Raw genomic sequence first — 8,847 nt, 5'->3', positions numbered from 1 at the left:
TAAAACTTGGACTGAAGCTTGTTTATGATCATAAGACAGTATCCAGAAGTAAATTTTGTGAAAATACAATTCCATTTTTTCCGTATTTTACTTATAAATGGACTAAGTTTTTCTGCTGGAAAAAATTACATTCACTCTGTGGTTAAAGTTTTTAAAACTTCAATGACTTTCTTTACTATCCTTGATTTGTACCGAACTTGGACGGAAGCTTGTTTATGATCATAAGATAGTATCCAGAAATAAATTTTGTAATAATAAGTCCCTTTTTTCTGTATTTTACTTATAAATGGACTTAGTTTTTCTGCCAGGAAACAATTCATTCACTCTGAGGTTAAAGTTTTTAAAATTTCAATAACTTTCTTATACTATCCTGGATTTCTACCAAACTTGAAGAAACTTGTGTATGATCAAAAGCTATTATCTAGAAGGAATTTTGTTAAAATTTTGTACCTGTTTATCTGTATTTTACTTTTAAATGGACTTAGTTTTTCTTCCAGTTTACATTACATACAGTCTGCAGTTAAAGTTTAAAAAATTTATTTGATTCATAAGACAATAACAATCAAAACCAAAGAGTAAACAAAGACTCACAAAACCAAAGGACATTTACATCAACAGTTATAAATAATAATTAAGAAACAACACGAACTCCACTAAAAACCGGGAGTGAAATCAGGTGCCCCGGAAGGGTAAGCATTTCCTGCACCGTATATGGCACCCGTCGTGTTATTTCTTTGTTCAGTTCGGTAATGTTGGAAGTAATTATGACTGAGGAAGAATATCAGATATGATTTCTGACACACTTTTGTCATAATGGCCAATCAGCTCATGATGGCGACCGTAAAATTTCTTGAGTGATGACCTTAATTTGATTCATAGCCCTGCCTTAGCAACTTTTGAGAAAGCAGTATTCCTCGTTCAACAAAATCAACGTACTTTAAGCTAGCTCTAGAGTAACGTATCAATTGAGACACATATACTCCATATGCTGGTGCCGCTGGGATGTTGCTACACAGAAATGGAAAGTTGACTATAGGAAAATTAAAATCATCGCGTTTGTCATAAATTTTGGTATTCAACCTACCATCAGTAGTCATTTCGAGAAAAAGGTCTAAATATGAAGCAGATTTATCTGTGTCGGTAGTATCTTTAATTTTAAGTTCACTTGGATATATTAAATGTAAGTGATCACTGAATCTATTATTATTAAGAGACAGTACATCATCAATATACCGAAAGGTAAAATTAAAAGACTGGGCTAATTTCTTTTCTCCTTTCTGTACAAGCCCTTGGATAAATAAACTATCCTGGATTTTTACCAAACTTGGACAGAAGCTTTAACATTTTGTACCTGTTTATCTGTATTTTACTTTTAAATGGACTTAGTTTTTCTCCCAGTTTACATTACATACAGTCTACAGTTAAAGTTTAAAACATTTATTTGATTCATAAACTATCCTGGATTTTTTCCAAACTTGGACAGAAACTTTTTACAATCAAAAGATAGTATCGTTAAGAATATTTTTATTGATTTTTTTCCTCATTTTTGTTGCGCCTGCGATTAACAGCAACTGTAGGCGAAACACTGGGTTCCGCGGAACCCTTACAAATTTTTTAATGCATATTAGATTAATTAATTTGCCTCATGTTTATCCTGTAACCAATCAATTCGTATTATAAAAATACAAACGTTTAAAACGAGATGGAGGATACAAATGGAACGCTTAAAATTTCTAATTCTTTGGAAATCCGACAACGCTATGGCAAAACGTCAAAAAGACGAAGAAGTCCAGAAAACTTTACATAAAAAATTACTGATCTCAAGTGTTATTGAAGGGTGAGCATTTTTTGCACCACATGTGTCAAGGTTAATAGAGCAAAATGACCTATATTTTAAAATATTACATTGTATAACTTGAACTCCGTGATTAGAATAAGAATTAAAATGAGATTATGTTTCATAATTTTATTTTGTTACAGTCATGATTGAAACAAACAGAAAACTTGTTTGAAAAGTTGAAGACAGCTTAAGTAGCTTGGCTTCGTGTAATGCTTAATATGTGTTTGTTGTATTTTTGTCGGTTTAATTTTTTGCCGTTTGGTTGTCTGTTTTATTAGACGTTTTGTATCGTCTCTTTCTCGTTCCTGAACACTTTTTCTTTTAAATAAATGTACTTATAACTGGGGTTCGTGTTGATGAATTTCTGTTTTTTTTTTGGTTATTTTTTGTTATTTAGTTTGTGTTTTCGTCGTTTTAATTTCAGACCAATTGTGATGTCTGTTTGATAAGATTTTTATTTTTTTTGATTTTCGATTGCATCTTGGTATCGCGCTATTGTTCTCTCTCTCTCTTTACTACATCATGAATACTCTAAAATAAAAACCCTATTAATATTTACTTATTCTTATGGGGAGACCACAGCAATCTTACCAAAACAGTAATCCCTCAACTTCAACATGATACACATAACTGTGTATAATGATTGAACCTAGTCAGGTGGTTATGTTGTATTTGTCTTGTTCATCTTATGTAGAATTTCGGTAGTACTACTGATTACTTTTTTTAAAACTGTTACGATTCATCAGAATTGACAAAGTTAGATTGCCGAACAAATTGGCTGCCTTATAGGGTAATATTTGATGTTACATTCCAACTTACCGCGCGTTCGGCACTTTTGCGAAGCACGCATTTTCATGGTATTTATCAATGCCTACAAAAAGAAATGCACAAAAACTGAACGCGTTTAAATGTAAAATTTGCTTCCGCGTGAGTACATTCTAACAAAATAGCAATCAAAGATTTCATTAAGAAACCTCAAATAAAAAAAATTAATGCATATATGTTTTTTTATAACTCAATGGATATTTTTCATTATAAAACTTATGTACATATACTTTTTTCTGAAGAAAATTCTTTAATATATTCATATTTAGAAGAAGTTTACTTTATTTTAATTGATTCCTTCCAAGAAGCAATTCCCCCGACATATTTTCCGTATGCAAAGTGACCTCAGTGTGACCCATCCCTTAAAAATCCGGTGATCGCAATACGCATGGATGTCCTTAAAATAAACCATTATCTGAATTTACATGTTAAACACGTGCTCAATTTCCAAGCTTTTTGTTGACTTTTTGTTGATTGTTGACAAACAGGTGACAATCGTTAAACCTCGGCTTCAAAACACGAACTTTAATTACCTGCCATATTTTCACAACAACACAGACCGATTGAAACAAAATGACTATTATACGAAATTTATGCGAAAAAAAATGATAAATTCGTGCAGAGAAGACTAAGTTTATGATGTTTGTATGCATTGGTTCAAGAATTGGAAGAACATTATTTTTCACCGGTCACTCGTTTCTTATGACTTTAAACTGCCGTTTCATACCAATATGACACGTTATAAGAATTAATCTTGCATTACTATATCAATAAAGTAGTATATCCTTATAGCCCATCTAATGTACATTAATTGTCAACTTCATAGTTAATGCCTTGCGATTGGGATTTGAAATTCATTTTATTTTGTTTCATTATGCCTAAAGTCAACTAATATTTTGAGTATACATTTGGCCGTTAAATGAACACCTAATCATTAATTCGTATTTTATACAACAATATCATTTTGGTATTACAGGGTTGTTATATTTGATGATTTTAAGGAACGACATATCACAATACAATCTGTATGAATTGAAAACTATCATCTTTTATCTAAATGACGACGCAACTATTAAAAGATAAACATGAAAATTAGATCAATAGATCATATTTATAAACAAATATACTATTATAATGTATATTAAAAAAAACTTAATGATCAATCCAATCAAAGATTGTGTTACTCACGTCGTTTAATTGTTAAATGTAAACAGTATTCACAATCCATGTATTTTTATTAGTATTATCTATACTTCATATGCCTATACATAAAACAAGACAAACACAAATATCAATTTGTCGACAGCCCGCCGTATTTGATGGACGCCGGATGTAATTTTATTATAACACATACAATATTGTTTCAAACAACAAATAAGAAACATGTCACAACTCCATGCTTCTATACACTCTCTCTTAAATTTTTCCCAACATTTCCCTCACGGATAGTCGAGGCCGTCCAGTAAAAACCAAAATTTTTAAAATGGAAACCTGTATCCGACAACAATGCACACGCCTATCTCAGGAAAAAGGTAGTCAGACCTTACCTTATATAACGAGAGAGATGACAAACAAACAATTTTGAACAAAAATAAAATACTTCAAAATATATATATATATATACATTATGACTTAAGTTTAAGTCATGCACGTACGAACGACGGCTAGAAAGTGACAAACAAATCAAACATACCTACATAACCGGATCTAAATCAACCCCTCTGATTGGACCATACGCATATTACCCATAACGTCAATACAATATTTTCCCGCTTTACTTCGAACCGCGAGAAAATATTAGTATTATCTATACTTCATATGCCTATACATAAAACAAGACAAACACAAATATCAATTTGTCGACAGCCCGCCGTATTTGATAGAAATTACACAAAGAACGGGGGCCAGAATAAATTATAAGAGATAAACAAATATTATAAACCCAATTTCTTCGAAACCTGCAAACGTTTCTCTGTGGAGTCAACAATGTAACGATCTTTGCTAGAGTCTGACTTCCACCGGCCGTGTTTTTTCAAACACCTCTCGTTTACGTTTGCATTTGCAGCAGCCGTTGCACCACCGGCTCTAAATGAATGTAGGCCTATATTACAATTTGGTGAAACTAATCTAATTCTACCTAATAAAGCCTCCCTAGCCGCCGTATAGCTTAGCTTTTTATCTTTATCTATAAGTTTACAATTATTGTCTGATCTGCAAATCTGTCTGAATAAATATTTATTGGAGTCAAAATCGAAATTGGCTAATTCTAAATATCTTCTGAACATAACATATGGACAAGCTATGGATAAACCTTTCGAAATGAGAATTTCGTTTCCTTGACGATACTGATCGGTTTTACTTTTGTTAATATACAAAATCAAATAATTGTCATGTATAACTACATCTTTAAATCTTAACGAACTTATTTCATCATATCTTAGAAAACCAGAAAAACTTAGTAATATCATTGTCAAATCTCTAATAATGAGTAAATCATCTGAATCTTTAAAGTGCGTACATAGTTCGATTAGTATCTCTGCTGAAACCGGATCTTTTTTGTTGGCGGTTTTTGTTGTGGTTCTTTTGGAAGCTTCAACTATGGAAGTAACGAAAGAGTTTATAGTAGGATCTGGTAACCCACTCACTTCATGGGCCCATTTTATACCGTATAAAGCATTGGAAACGGGATGACTAGTAGATCCATTGTTCAATAAATTTGTCAAATATAAAGCAACGTGTACCGGTTGTGCAGGTAAAGCATCTTGTCCATGTTTTGTAATAAAATTTTCCCACCTTCTAAAAGCGTAGAAATAAGACTTTACTGTATTGTCAATTTTACTGTTCAATAATAACTCACACATCTTCGGATATAAACTATACAAATGGCTTCCTGTTTCTACTCCACTATCCTCTATTGCGACTTTTACATGACGATCTAAACTGATGCCTGTTAATAAAATAAAAATTATAAATATCTATGTTTTTCATTTAACATTTATAGCAACTAATCTGAATTTTAAGAACTGCGAGCCAAATATACCGTTTTGACCCCTTCCTCGTTTTGCGAGACTCTCACCTTGAAAAAACCTGTAATCTCTTATGAAAGATTTAAACCGACCTTCTTGGTCTACTAACATTGGCCAATAAGCGGCAGATGTCCACTCAGGAACAATCAAAGTATGACTACCTTTATCCTGTATCATTTTGTTAATTGTATGTGGGACCAAACGAGGTGGTGGAACTAACCAATTATTCTCGCCATCCCATGACACAGAAAAAGCATTAATGCCTGATGTTCCTGTGCACCAGAATTTCGAATTGAATTTGTTGCATTTTGCATTGTAATCTTGTGCAAAGCGGTCAAAAGTATATGGACCCCATAACTTATTCAGATACGTAAAAATCCAATCATCGATTTCCCAATCATCACAATCTGATTTCCTACTAAGACTGTCTGCTTTATCGTTATGCTCGCGTGGTATCCATACTAAATTTAGTTTGATCTTGTTATCTTGACAAATTTTATGAACAGACATAACGCTTCTGTGTAATTCTTTTTTCTTACTACCGACTTTCATAATGTGTGGTACATTTTTATTGTCTGTGTAAACTCTAATAGTCGCACCGTGCAACTTGATCACAAGATTTCTTAAAACCCTTTTTACTGATTCAAGTTCTCTCCATGTAGAGCTTTTTACTCTTTCAGTGGAAGACCAACTTCCGTATATCTCTATCGGTTCGTCCTCTGAACCTGTGGTCAAATGACCCCCGAAACCTGTTTCTGAAGCGTCACAAAAGACGTGAAAGTCTTGTACTTCATTGTATGTCAACTGACATAACTGAGATCCTATCTCGTTTATTTTTTCTATATTATCTAACCAATACCTGCATTCATTTACAGCTTCGAGACTAAAAACTACGCTGGAATTTCAGCATTCTCTTGCAAGTATGCAATCATACATAAATCTAGATCTTAAACGTGCAAGATCCCCTGAAACCGCCTGAGTTGAAATGATCTGTCCAACAATACAAGCAAGTGACCTTACTTTGAAATATTTCATTCCCTTTCCATATTGCTGTAACAGATCACTCAAAGCTCTTTTTAACTTGTTCAATCTTTTTTCAGTGATTTTCAGTACACCCTGTTCTAAACACCAACTAAAACCTAACCACTCCAGTTTTTGTACTGGAGACCAATTACACTTTTCATGTGCTATTTCGAAACCAAAATGGTCTAAATCATTCCTAATCGCATCACTAGCGGTTAGTGCCTCCGAATAAGAAGAACCTCCCCCTAATCCATCGTCTAAATACATAACTATTTTTAACCCTTTACTTCTCCAGTGTTTTACGACTTCTCGAACTACTTTACTGAAAATATAACCACTTGTTGCCAAGCCAAATGGTAACACATTGTAAACGTACAATGCATCCCCCCATTTGAAACCAAGGTATGTAGTGTCGGAATGTGCAATTCTAATATGATGATATGCACTTTTCAAATCATATGAAAAAATGTAATCCTTTTTGTTAAACATTTGTCTAGCTGTGACCGCGTCTTCGTATTTGTGACGAAATTTAAATAAATGTGGATTTATATGTCTGGCGTCTAATACCAATCTTAGTTTTGACCCATTATTAGCTACTGTTAGAGGGTTTATAACATGAGGTTGTTCATAAACTTTGCTTATGCACCCTTTTTTCAACAACTTTTCTATTTCTTACGCAACAAAAATCTTATTGTTGCACGCCGACTTATTATTTTCTAATACCACACTCTCTGGAATTGTTAAAAAAGGAATCACATACCCCTTCTGTATAAATCTAATAACGTGTTCGTTAGCGCCTATCTTAGTCCAGTTATTGACATTTTCTAATAGACTACCTACAGGTGATATACCTGAGTGAACACGATTATTATTAATCGTAGTATGTGTATTGCTAAGGAATGTTGTGTTGCGTAACGTTTGTTTTGTATACAAAGGTGTACTCGAACTACTACTAACGTTACATAAAAACATATTAGTACTTATCTTGTTTGTATGCTGCACTGTAGCATGAGGACACTCTCTCCTCCAATGACCAGTTTCACTACAATTGAAACATCTCCCAGGGCGAAACATCTTGTTTGTGTTGACTGGAATCGGATTCTCTGGAGCCAGTGATTTAGTCTTATAAGGTGCTGGCCTAGTATCGGTCTTGCGTTTTGCCTTCTCCTTCTTTAATCTTTGAATCGGCTCTACTCTGTGCCTTGTATATTCTTTTTTCATCTTCGGAATCCTCTGCCAAAGGATTTGTGGTATATTCGTCGACAACTCGCCATCCCGCGTCTGACGAATCTGCTAACTTTATGAGCTTTTGTCTTGACTTTATCATTTCCATACCTTCATAAATCTTTCTTTTTGCGGTCTGAATGTTGTCATTGTTCAAATTTTCTTATTCTAACTGGCTGCTAGCTTCGAGAACCTTCACGAAAACCTTCTTGTTATGCTTATACTGTTCTTCATTTCCCCTTTTACGGAACTTGAAGGTCTCTGTCATGGTCTCGTCGATTTTGGCCAACTGTGAGTCGGACAATGCCTTCTGGTTATCCTGGATGTTTTGCTGGAAACCATTTAAACGTGTGTCGAGCAGTGAAGTAAAGCTGTTTAACAGTTTATCTTGAGTTCCTATTATGGCACTTTGTACTTCGGCTTGGATAATATCTCTGATGTTGGCGTCCATTTTAAGTCATGCACGTACGAACGACGGCTAGAAAGTGACAAACAAATCAAACATACCTACATAACCGGATCTAAATCAACCCCTCTGATTGGACCATACGCATATTACCCATAACGTCAATACAATATTTTCCCGCTTTACTTCGAACCGCGAGAAAATATTATTATTATCAGTGTCATTTTCCGGATCTGTATCTGGCACAATTTTTTACATTGTATAACTTGAACTCCGTGATTAGAATAAGAATTAAAATGAGATTATGTTTCATAATTTTATTTTGTTGCAGTCATGGTTAAAACAAACAGAAAAGTTGAAGACAGATTAAGTAGCTGGGCTTCGTGTAATGCTTTTACTTTGTTGTATTTTTGTCGGTTTAAATTTTTGCCGTTTTAGTACGGCGGCTTTGTGAAAAATTGTGCACATCCTGCTACAAGCATGAAATTTGGCATAGACCTTCC

The 8,847-nt window shown here is 33.8% G+C and overlaps 1 pseudogene; it reads right to left on the bottom strand.

The window, feature by feature from the left end:
* Positions 1–3,956: 3,956 nt before the first annotated feature.
* LOC139480970 (uncharacterized) lies at positions 3,957–8,546 on the bottom strand (annotated as a pseudogene).
* Positions 8,547–8,847: the final 301 nt, after the last annotated feature.

This window comes from Mytilus edulis, chromosome 1, assembly GCF_963676685.1.
Source record: "Mytilus edulis chromosome 1, xbMytEdul2.2, whole genome shotgun sequence".
In the NCBI taxonomy this organism is placed as follows: domain Eukaryota; kingdom Metazoa; phylum Mollusca; class Bivalvia; order Mytilida; family Mytilidae; genus Mytilus; species Mytilus edulis.
Note: the sequence above shows the minus strand (reverse complement) of the source record. Positions and strands in the feature narration are given on the sequence as shown.